This window comes from Lissotriton vulgaris, chromosome 2_1 (assembly GCF_964263255.1).
Source record: "Lissotriton vulgaris chromosome 2_1, aLisVul1.2, whole genome shotgun sequence".
NCBI lineage: Eukaryota > Metazoa > Chordata > Amphibia > Caudata > Salamandridae > Lissotriton > Lissotriton vulgaris.
In genome coordinates this window covers 771,465,508-771,478,059 of record NC_141687.1, presented here as the reverse complement: position 1 = coordinate 771,478,059, position 12,552 = coordinate 771,465,508, and positions in this window count along the sequence as shown.

Sequence of the window (12,552 nt, the reverse complement as noted above, 5' to 3'; positions counted from 1 at the left end):
GTAGGGAAAGTTATGCAGAGTGTGTGTGCCGGTTTAGGAATAAAGCAAAAGTTTCACAGTGCAAATCATCCCCAGTCTGCTGGTTTAGTTGAGGGTTACAATGGCACCCTCAAACTAAAACTCGCTAAAATACAGGCATCCACGGGTTTATCCTGGCCAGACGCACTACCCTTGGCTTTGTTATCCACGAGAGCGACTGTACATTCTAGAGTAGGGCTTAGTCCGTATGAAATTGTCTTTGGCCGTCCCGCTAATATTTGGGGAGTGCCAAGGCCAAAAGAATTTTGTTCTCTGGAATATCCAATGTTGATTGATTACCTTTACGACTTGACTGCTAAATTGAGTCTTATTCACCAACAGGTTTTCGATGCATTGCCAAAGCCACCGGAGAGTCCTGGTCATCAGCTGAAACCTGGCGACCACGTCGTGGTACGGAACTTCGCCAGGACGAAGAACCTTCAGCCCAGATTTGTTGGCCCCTATCAAGTACTACTAGCAACGAGAACTGCTGTTCGTGTGGCCGGACGCAAGCACTGGATCCATGTGACACATGTCAAACGTGTGCCCCTGCCACTTCCTTATGACAACTGGATTAAGAAGGGAATTGGTGCCTCTGAGTTCGAGCGAACACCCAAGTTTGTCCCTTTCAGCGATGCCGAACTGATAACTGACACTTCGAACTCTGACTCTCCTCCTGAAACTACTCCTTTGAACTCTGAACATTTGTCCTCTGCATCTGAAGAAACTCTGCCATCTGCGAACTTGAACATTGCAACATCTACTAATGATACACTATTTTCTGATCAAACAGTTCCTGCAAAACTAAGATACAATTTACGGTCTCGTAATATGGACAAATAAAGCAGGAAACTGCCTATTGTGATATTTGAATTTTGAACTTTTGCCATCAGCCAGGAAGTTTGCTATTGTTTTATTGTTTTTTAAAACTGCCTTGCCGTCTGGGTAGCCGTAGGGTCGTGGCTGTGTGCCTAGTTGAATCTGCGGGGGTCAGACACAAGGTCGATCTTTCTGTTAGTTCTGGGAACTCCCAGGGCTGATAGAGGCATTTTCATCTACGTACACATCATCAGTGGTCGCGAGCGGATTGTAGAAGATGGAGCTTCCTGCGCTGCAACGAGAAAATGTGATTTATGTTCGCAGAAACAGACTTTACAGAATTCTCCACAGCAAATGCTTCCTGATGCAATGTGCTATTACATTTTTAATTGTTTTGATAACGTCGGTGGGTGGAATCGTCTTTGGTGTGAATTTGATTTTTATGCCAGTAACTACAGTACCTCCCCTTGATCCTGCTACTTCTACTGTTTCTTCTATACACTCTTTTCACTCGTTTCCTGAACATGAGCAAGCTCGACGCTCAGAATTTATCAATAACACTTTCATACAACTCTTGCACCAACACCAACTGGTGGTCAACACTACAGACTGCTGGGTGTGTGGCTTGATACCCCACACTATGGATAAAGGCATTCCCTATCTGGTTTTGCCTTTTGGCTATAATGGATCATTTCAGGCCCTTCAGACCATTTTTGCTTATGCCCTTGAAACCTATCCTCCACGTCCACCACGTTCCACTAAATATAACTCTGTCAACAAAGCTATAGTCCAGGGAATTATTGACATGATTAGAGACGTCAATAATACTCTATCTTACCCTAGAGATGAATTACGAGTATATTTGAGTTGGAACTCTTCAAAGTATCGCCTTAGTTTGGGAGAAAGCAAGCGAAAAAGCTCCACTCCAATCTGGGTCGTGCCTCACCGAGGTCAGGTCTGTTTGCAAGGTAATGGGAGAAATCCGAGAGCTCAGCTAGGGAGGAGTGAGTGCGTTGAGACTTACGTGTTTCCGTCTAACTCTTCCCCTGCTTTTCTTACTGCTAGGGGTACCTACTTCATCTGTCAAGACAGAGCGTATACATGGTTGCCTGCTGATTTTTCAGGTTCATGTTATATTGCTCGATTGTTGCCTCCAACATACACTGCTTCTTCTGACTATCACAAGACCAGAGTAGCAAGAGGTGTTTTCAGTAAGGAAGATACCGCTGATCAGGAAGCTGGAGACTTCTTCAAAGGTTTCCTTCCGTTCTGGGGGCCTATGGCCAATAGTAGAAACATACGTCAGCTAACACGGGTAGTGGAATCTACTATTACCGAAACTGCTGGTGCCCTTAGCAACTTGACAGCTGAGCTTCAGGCGGATAGGCTCATGACGTTGCAGAACCGTATGGTTCTAGACGTAATACTTGCAGATCGAGGTGGGGTATGCAGAATGATCCAATCGAGCTGCTGTGTCTTTATTCCCAATAATGCTCCAACAGTCTATGAGGCGATCTCTAAGCTACAGAAGATTTCCGACTCTATACATGTAGACAAGGGAAACTGGTCCTTCATGGAATGGTTGTGGACTCTGATATCAGCGTGGGGATGGAAGGTTCTGATGGTCATTGGTGTCATCTTAGTATTCCTATTCTCATGCTGCCTGATTATCCAGTGTGGTCCTGCTTTGTGTAGTCTCTATGCTACAACCTGTTTTAGAAAACCACCTGCGTTTGGAGAAAAGGCACGAGAAAGGATGATGATACAACAGCATGTCACTGACCTGATGAGCATAGAGTTAGACTCTGACATAGACTGAGTAATTGCCTATGTAAGGGCAAAAGGAGGGTCTGAGGTTCCGTGACGATTTGAACCCGTGTTTTCAATATTGTCGGAAATACATAATTTTGGTATCAATGAACCGCAAATGATCCATTCAGCATATCCTGGTGTTTTCGCTGTGCTACGAGCAAGAGTACTCCTGTTACAAGAACATTTCCGATCTACCCATGGCATCCATCTTAGATCATGGCAGCCATTTTGTGTTTCTTGCCCTCACATACGCAATAACCTGTGATTACTTCATTCCGATTAAGGACACGTAGGCTTAGCCGGCGATTCACCTTTCCAGTGACACGTGCACCTTAGGACAGAACACGCTGTAGCTGCATGACTCGACAAAGGCTACCTCCCCTGACAGAGGCCAGTCCTGCTATACTGGTTCTTGTGTTCGTTGGCCTGATCATGATTAGGCGGCCAAAGCCGGTAGCCTTGCCCATTTACAACCCACAAACATCCCTTATCCTGTTTTTCTATCTTCTGCACCTGGCTCTGCTCCTTTCCTTCTGGGCCTTTATTAGGGGGAGGTAACAAAATTTACGATGAGGCGGTCCGGGTCTTGAATGAAAAGTTGACATGAGATTATGATGGAAAAGTGGGAACCCCTCGTTCGTAATGTTTTGACATCAGATATTGTCGACGATTCCTGTACAACGCCAAATATTTATTGTTTAGGACACAAAGGTTTGGGAATGTATTACATGTAAAGAATTTGCCTCAAGCTCAAATTTTAGTATATAAGGAGCAAACCTTTTTGTACAAATCGAACAGGCTCCTAGATTCTGCCAGTGTGTAGTTTCTGTGACTTCTGTGTCGCTGCAGTAATAAACCCTTGGTCTTTGACGCCACCATCGAGAAGCCCGTGTTTCTGTTTATTTGTGCACCGAGACAGGTGGAACTCCGGGGTCTTCGGGTGTTTTCCCTGACACCTCTGGACGGAACCAAAAAGTCCAGAACTCCAACTATTGCAAGTTAGACGATAATGCGGCAGTACAGCAACACCAAAAATCAATCATTCAGAGTTACACTGGACCCAACCGTACTGCCGATACGCAGGAGGAATGAAGGTTAATTTTTTAAGTTTTTGAAGGCATTTTTAAGATCGAAGAACAAGAAGAGCCATAGTCCAATCAGTCCCACTACAGCACAAGTATGCAGCGATCAACAGGTGAGTGCCATGAGACAAAGGGAAAGTCGGAATCAGATTAACGGCATCTCGGAACACAAATCAGGATAGTTAATCACACCGTACGTCTAATGCCGTCAAGTACCCACCTAGCACCAAACCAAACTACAGCCCCAAAGACCAAAATGAGACGAGAAAAGAAGTTGGAGAAAGAAAAAGTAAGGCCCATAGAAACAAAAACCGGACATGTAAATCCCCCCACCCTACACGCATGCAGAGGCTACGGCCTACCCCCCCCCCCTAGCAGTGTGTCTGTCGCCCATAAGAGTACCCGAAATATAGGAACAAAGGCATAAGAAAGAAAGAAGAAAGAAGAACATCCTAATTTAGAACAAGGAAAGGGAAAAGGAAAAGGAAGAAAGAATACAGTTCACATAAGACCGGAGGAGGGCCAATCAAGTATATCCAACACTACTAGCACATATTACTCTGGCCGCCCTTACCCCGACCCCCAAACCAATACAATACCAATGTGCAATATCCCCGGCAGTCCGTCAGCAGCCCAGCAATACAAGAGAGACAGTCCTGACTCAGGAGGGGACACCCTCAACCTTGTCCCCTACGGTGCGGTGTAACGACGCAATCCAGCTGCACGATAGACATCTTGGAAGGAGGGACTGAACAAAGGGACCATAGCTGAATGAGAGGACGGCCACCAAAGTCCATCCGAGACATAACCATGTGGTCCACAATTGTAGAAGAAGATCCATAGCGCGACAGTGGCCCACCAAAGGCAGCTAGTCCACACGGTAGCAACCGCTTCAGGATGAGAAACGGAGTTCCGCCAGTAGTCCACGAAGAAGGCGCCAGGCGTGGTGTCCCGCGACGTCTCCCAAGCCAGACCATCGCCCCAGAAAATTCGGGCCCCTTTAAGGGTGCTCCTGCCAGTACCTCAGCAATGACGGGGTCTCGCGACCTCAACGGTTCAATGGAGACCAGGGCGAATGAACCATAGGAATCAGCTACAGGGTGTGGTGCAGTGTCCCGCTCGCGGTCAGGCTGGGGGGTTGCAAGCAGAGTAGCCTCCAGCCGAGCCCCCAATTCACAAGCAGCAGTACACATGGCAGACCTGAAGTCATCTAGGGCGCCCAATATGTCACCAAGCTCCAGTGGCGCCTCAAAGAACAAGGACGCAGCTCCTTCCTGTACTTGGGTCAGGCAGACGAGGGGCTGTCCCGATATCCGATCGCCATCACCCTCAGCAATCCTTCGAGCACCCTGCCGATTCGAGGCACGATGGAAACAGTCTGGGGGCACAAGGGCAGTGTTTTCCATCCCGGCGCAGTGTTGAAGTGGCTTGGGCAGACGCCCGCGTCCGCACCGGCAGCCCTGGGTCCACGCTTGTAGGAGCCGATGGCAGGCAAGAAGATGGCGCCCACAGCGGCGCTAGGGGAGACAATGTTGCATAGGAGCCGTCCCGGGGCTGGAGAGTGGATACAATGTGTCTCCGGTAGCGGCGGGTGCCCAGAATCTATGAAGCAGCTGAGCCAAATGCAGCGATTGAAATGCAGCTGACAAGGTACAGCAGCCGGCTCCGTCCAACCTGTAATGGCTGCCGTCTTTGTGTGCAAGGCCGGTCGCTTCCGCGGAACAAAGACTCGGGCTGAGCCGGTCGGCGTCTGGAGAAGGTGAGGGCGTTCCGGGGCTTCTACTGCCGGGATCGAGGAAAAAAACACATCGGCATGACCGGGTTCGCCTCCCGGTTCCGCTGATGTAACGCAGTGCTAGGATAGGAAGCAGGATGATGCGGAAAACGGGAGAGTGGCGAAAGGGTCGAAAGGGTCAGCGGAGCCGAGGAGTCAGGCGGCCATCGTGGTTGCGAGCCAGACTCCTCCCCCCCGAGAATGCAATTTCAAGGGTGAACCCCTGAAATATAACTTTAAGTGCATTTTTCACACACACATGCCCCAAGGGCATGTGTGTGTGTAACATGAAACTTTTAAAAATGCACTTTTGTGCATTTTTGAAAGTTTTCGCAAATTACCATGAAGGTCAACTTCATGGTAATTTACCTCTCCCTATTTGCGAATTCGCAAATTTAAAATGTTCATGCATTGCATTTAAGAAATCTCAAATTGCGATTTCTTAAATGCAATTGCAATTTTAGAAATCGCCTCATGATTGCGATTTCTAAAATTGCGAAAACATGATGCATCCCAATTTTGCCAATTGCATTCCAAACGGCCGAAAATTTCGATTCGCACCGTTTGCTAATGTAATTGACAATGATGCATGTGCCCGTAAGTGTCAACTTTGAAAATACATTTATATTCTTTAGAAATTACAACTGTAACCAAAACGCTTTTTCTTAACTATTTAAAGCTTAGGTCCCGGGAATGAATCCAGGATCCAGTCCTGTGGTTAGAAAAGTAATCCTGAAAGTAATCAACTGCATTTATGTAGAAAAACCCATTGAGCTCAATGTTAAATTGTATTTAGAATTGTGTTGCCTATTACAACCTCAGTAACTATTGTACTTACCAAGTCTATGGCCTTTCTGCAAAGTAATTACCTCAAGTCACTCATATCGAGAAAAGTATATTTTGATATCTGTTGGTTCTAAAATAAAACACCTGTATCTTTTGATATAAAAACAATTGGCCTAGTGTTCAGTTCTCGAGTGTGTGAAACCCTTTTCTGACTGAGTGTGTACAACAAATGCTTTACACTGTCCTCTGATGCTGCCTTACTGCTCGACCAAGCTACCACTTTAGAGAGTAAGGTCAGATCTGACTTTAACCTCTGTTATACCTCTGGAGATTGGGGACTCTATACACACACTGTACCTTACTTTGGTCCAGTATATATAGAGCCAATTTCTTACATACTTATGCTCACTAATTCAAAACTTTCACCCCAAATAAAGGTCAAGTTGCATGTTGTTACAGTGGATCATCAATCACTAGTAGTAGAATCATCCGGGCCATCTTGTAGTAAGAATATGCTACATATGACCTCCTTAAATGGCTTATTCCAAGCTCCCACAGTTAGACCACAGCTATACAGCCATCTAGAGGGCAAGCTTTTATCACATGCTGGCCCTCTTCAATCATTCTCGAATGATGGAATGAGTCCAAGGGAAAACAACTAAGGCCAACCTCAATACAGATCCGAGAACAGTAATGACATCTTAAATAGGCATAACATCCTGAGACTCTTGGACACTGTTAGACCTGACATCTTTGGCGTGAGTTCTTCCCCTATAGTTTGCCTCTGCTACCTGGATTTGTGATGCTATGCTGAATTTCGTTTTGCTGGTTTAGATGTATTGGACACTCTGCCACTGCTAATCAGTGTCAGAGTGTAAGTGCTCCTAAGGTAAAATATCATATTTGATTGGATATACCTGATTGGCATATCTGTATCACCAGGAAGTCCCTAGTAATGTGCACTGTGTGTGCCAGGGTTGGTGATGTCAGATGCTACTAGTGGTTCTGCAGCGCTGATTGCGCCACCCACATGTGCAGCTTTAAAATGGTGTCTCAGGCCTGCCTTTGCAGGCCTGCCTGCAGTCTCTAGGACTGCCATGTCACCCTGGTCAGTGTCCACACTGACTGGGCCTAACCCTTCCCTTTTTTGTGCACATCAGTCCTCCCTATGGAAGGCCCAAGGTACCCCCCTGGGCAGGATGCGGTGTATGTAAAAGGTAGGGCATGTACTAGTGCAGGTACCATGCCCTGGTAGTGAACAACAGCCATTTTATGTGCCCACTGCTGCAAGGTTATCTTGCTCCATAGGATAACATGGGAGAGGCTGGGGCCAATGGCTGTCAGCCTAACTCCTCATAGGAACAAGATAAGACATGAGTGTTTCATATCCCTGCGCTCAGCATTTAATAACCCATCTTTTGTGAGGGGTGGTTTTCAAATCCTGAGTGGGAGAATAGTACTTTTAGAGAAGTCGCTATTCTCCTGTCTGACCCTCCTGTGTGCCTGGGTATGGTTGGGGATTGACTGTCTGGTTTGGAAGTGACAGGAGCAGGAAGCCCCCAGGGGGTTAGATGAGTCAGCCCTTTGACGGGGTGCTGGTATTAGCATCTGGAAGTGAAGGGGGGAGGTAGCATCTGGAAATAGCTAGGGATGTGCCTACCTGCCACAACACTGGCTCCAACCTCCTGCTGGGTGGCTGACGACCCTGCCCCTCTCCTTGAAAGGAACCAGGAAGATCAGATAACGAAGTGCTCCACTCCACCCAGATCTGGGATCAGACAAGGATTCAGGGTCCAATGCACAAGGAACTTCTAAGAACTTCTCGGGACTTCAAAGGACTTCAAAGCCTTTTGGGGGTATAAGTATAGGACCCCTGTCCCCAGAAAATCAGATTCTACAACAATCAAGAAGGAACCTCTGCTGGAAGAAGGACTGAAGAACTGAAGGAAGATTGCCTTGCTGTGTGCTCTAAGGGCTGACCTGTTCTGCTAACCAACTGAGCTGAGGAGAAGAGGGACTTTGCTGTGTGCTGTGACCCTGCTTGAAACCTACAAAGACTTTTGCTGTGTGCTGTGTCTTGCTGTGAATCTCCAAGGGCCTGAGAAGAGCTGGCCTCCTGTCTGCAACCCAGGACTACAAAGGTTGCCCCAGAAGAAACTGCTGTGTCCGCTAAGATCTGCTGTGCCCTCCTGCTTGCCTTGCTGTGTGTTCCTGGAAGCGTGGGTTCGATCTGAAGAATCGGAAGAGATCGAGTGTGGGGCGCGCTGGCTGCTCTGAGTGTCTAGGAGCGCCGCGCTGAAGATTCCCTACAAGTTGCACCACTGTTCGATGTGCTCATCGGCACGTGTGGGGCTGAAGAAGTGTTGTCGGTGTTCCCAAGGGGTTAAATCGCACTCCGTGTGGAGTCGCGTGACCTGTGACCCCGGGAGCCGTAAATTCTTGCCATCGGACTTCACCGCCGCGGCCTAGGGCCCACGAAACCAACTTGCAAACTGATCGGCACCTTGGCTGATGCACGAAGGGGCAGCGACCTGATTGGTTGTTGCCTGGAGGCTCGTCGGAGAAGACGCGCTGTGATTGGCCGTTCTCGTGAGCTGCGCATCGATTGGAGGAAGTTCCACCGCGTCATCGGAAGCTGTCCCTGGAGCCGCGCGGTGAGTGGCTGACTCCGGAGAACTCCTCGACGTCAGCGAGAGGCCTGCAAACGCCGCGACCGGATTGGAGAAGCCACGTTCAGCACCTGAAGCCTGCAACAACGATCGTAACTGCGAGGGTGAGTCTGAAACCCTAAAGAGAGAGAGATCGCCTGCCCCCAGCACCCGGTATTGACACCGGCTGCAGAGGAAGCGCTGGGGCTGTGCAAGTGACTACGTTCGCCTCGGAAGTATTCTTGGGCGTGCGCATCGTCCCCCGAAGGTCCCACATTGAGCGTGGGACCGGGGGACCAACGACAAGTGCCCGATCCCCCCATTGAGAAGGGGGGAACCTGAGTAGAAGGAGCGGTGCTCCTGCTAGGGCCAAGTACAGTTTAGGAAGCACGTTTTTGAGTGCTGAATTCCTACACCTGAGTCATTCTATCACGATCTATTTTTGAGAGACTAGAGACTATTTTGAAACTTTCCTAAAACAAGTGCCTACCTGAAACAAGAAGAAGAGTGATAAGAGAAATACGTGCAATGCTTATGTGATTTTATTTACAGTGCCAAAACTAGATAAAAGTTATTTATGTATAACTCACCTGTGTGGTCTCAGTTTGTGGTGTACATTGGGGGGTCATTGTAACCGAATGCAAATACTTACACATTGCCTTGGGGATAAGCCTGACTGCTCGAGCCAAGCTACCTAGAGGGAGCAGGGTTTATCTACAGTGTGTGTCCCTGTGCCCTGTCTAGATGCAAGGGTCCCTATTTGGTCTAAGGTGCCTACCTCAGCCAACTAGAGACCCCCATATCTAACAGACACACAGGAAGATTTTAGACATCTGTCCTCTTCGAGTATCGAAGCAGTTGAATTCAAGCCAGGGAATCCCTAGGAAGCTACATTAGTAACCTGGTCTTCAGCAGAAGCTGGCTCCGTCAATACAGAGTCTTTGCAGACTGGGGAATAATGATATAATACATTGGCTGAGGAAAATTACCCCTTAGTACTATTAGCCGAGGAACACAATCCGAATCCATCAGAAAAAAGACATCCATCCAGCTAGGCATAGCCAGGCCACAGGAACCACACTGGTGAAAAGTGCGATAAGCTCCTGCGAAACTAATCACACTCTTTCAATAGACTCTGTAACAATATTATTGAACAAATTACAGGGTAGCAGCCCCTGGTTCTTTAGGTTTAACTTTGTTTTTATTGGCATTCAGCAATAATATCACATACATTTCCAGAATTCTGGGCTATGATTCAGCAGTACGAAACCTTTTATAATACTTTTCTTAACAGGCAATAAATGGGGACCCCCCAGTAAGGCCCGAGGGGGTCTACTATAATGTTCATAATGTCTCTATGTATTCTGGAATCTTGCGCCAACTCTTAGACAGCAATGCCATGGAATAGGAAAAATAAAGGAATTACAAGAAAAGAAGACAAAACCCCGCCCCCTCACCCTCTCTCGAACTGGTGTGCTTGGGAGCAGCTGGTCTAATCGCTATGATCGACGCAAGCATACATGTACTGCAGTGTTACTGGGTCGGTGTTGCAGGGCCCATGAGATGGAGGAGGCGCAGGTATATAGGGCATGTGATCTCGTTCATTTCGGTTGACAAAAGTGAGAGCAGCGACTGCCAGATTTCGTTAAAGCTTGACATGGAGTTGGTAAGTGGGCCTGTATGCGTTTCATACCTAGAATGTAGCATAGCCTGTGCAGCCACCCTAAATATGTTGGTTTTACCCGTGTTCCCCAGTGCTATAAGATATTTTGAAGAGCCGCCCCCAATGATAGTCCCATTTCTTTCCCTTTCCGGGATCTTAGTGGATACGTCAATGGATTAGGCAGACCCAGCACCATGTAAGCTAGGAATCTCTGGATCTGCGTGTCAAACTGGCGTCCACATCTCCTGGATCCTTGACCAATAGAAGCCGCTAGCATGTCTGAGGGAATCACCCCCGGCCCCTTGAAGGAGTTAAAAAGTTTTGTCAGTAACATGGCTAGCACCGTGCAGAATGTTTTATAAAATCTGGCCGAAAAACTGTCTGGTCCCAGTGACTTCAGAGATTTGAGACGCGAGATTGCCCCTATTACCTTCTCTATTCGTATGGGCGCATCTAACGTATCTGCGTGGGTTTGACCTAGGGTGGTTGTGTGGGTACCCTTGAGGTAGGTATCAATGTGGGAAGGTGAAGGGGTTTCCCTGCGATAAAGCTCAGCATAAAATGTTTGAAAAACCTGTGCTATCTCCTCGCCGCTTACGGCCCTGTTCCCCAAAGTCTTTTTGAGGGATTGTACTTTAGAGTGTAAGGTGCAGGCCTACAGCTTACTCATGAGCATACACCCTGTCCTGTCACCTCCTAAGTAGGAGTGTTTAAGCCTGAGCGCTGCCTACTAGGCCCTGTCGAGGTCAAGCCCCGCTAGCTGGGCTTGCGCCACTTTCAATTGCCGCCAAACCCTGGGTGCCCCCGTCCTGCTGTGTACCTTCTCCAGTTCCAGAACTTGGGCTGTAAGCTGTGAGCTGTTCGCGTTTATACTTACACTCTTTCTTCTCGGCTGAGCAAATCACGATCAGTTCCCCCCTCACTACCACTTTAAGGGCCCCCCACAAGGTGGAGACATCAGGGGAGTAGTTTGTGTCAAGATAGTCTGTTATGCATTTGAGGATCTCTTCCTGCTCAGCTGGTTTGTGTAATATGCACTCAGTCTCCAAACTCCAAAAGTCCTACGTATTTGCGGCACCCACAGGGTCGCTTGCACCTCGTCGTGATCGGATAAGGTCGCCAGCGTAATGGTGACATCCCTCTCCAATGTGTTCACTTCGGGCATACCCAGCAAATGATCTAGACGGGTATACGTCCTGTGTGCGTGGGAGTAGTAAGAGAATTGCTACACATGGGGGTGAGGTGCCTGCCATATATCTATGAGCCCTTGGTTCTGCAGCCACTGCCATCTCTCTGTGGAGATTGCCCCTGTCTGGCATACCTATGGCTAGACCTGTCCGTTGACGTATGCATAACTAAGTTCAGATCACCTCCTACCATTACCCATCGCTCCTGTGCCCCTAGTACATCGGACAGGGCCGCTTTGAGGAACTTCTCTTGTACAATGTTGGGTGCATAAATAGACTCCACTATCAGGGGGGAGCCCCCTAGCTTGTAGGCTAAAAGCCGCCCTTTGACTTCTGCTACCTTGTCGCCCACCTTCCCTGAAAAACATTTAGCCAGCAATATGGCCACCCCTTCCTTTTTGTCCTGTGTGGAAGAGAAAAACTGTTGGGGGAATGTTCTGGACCTCAGCCAACACCAATCCTTGGACAAGAAGTGAGTCTACTGAAGGAGACACAAATCCACCCCTGAGTGCTCGAGATATGACAAGATGGATTGTTAGGGCTATTCAGGCCTCACACATTAAGAGTAAGAATGCAGTAGCTCTGAGTGTCATGAAATGTAGGTGGAAGCAATCGGCTGAGTCGGCCTGTGGTCTTTCCCTCGCTGTAGAGCTGTGCCCCCCACCATTTGTCCCCCAACCCTTTCTCTATGCAGCCTAAGCTTGCGTGGTCCCCCAGTTAGCACACCAGTTACCCCCACCTCTCTAACCCCCAACTGAACTTC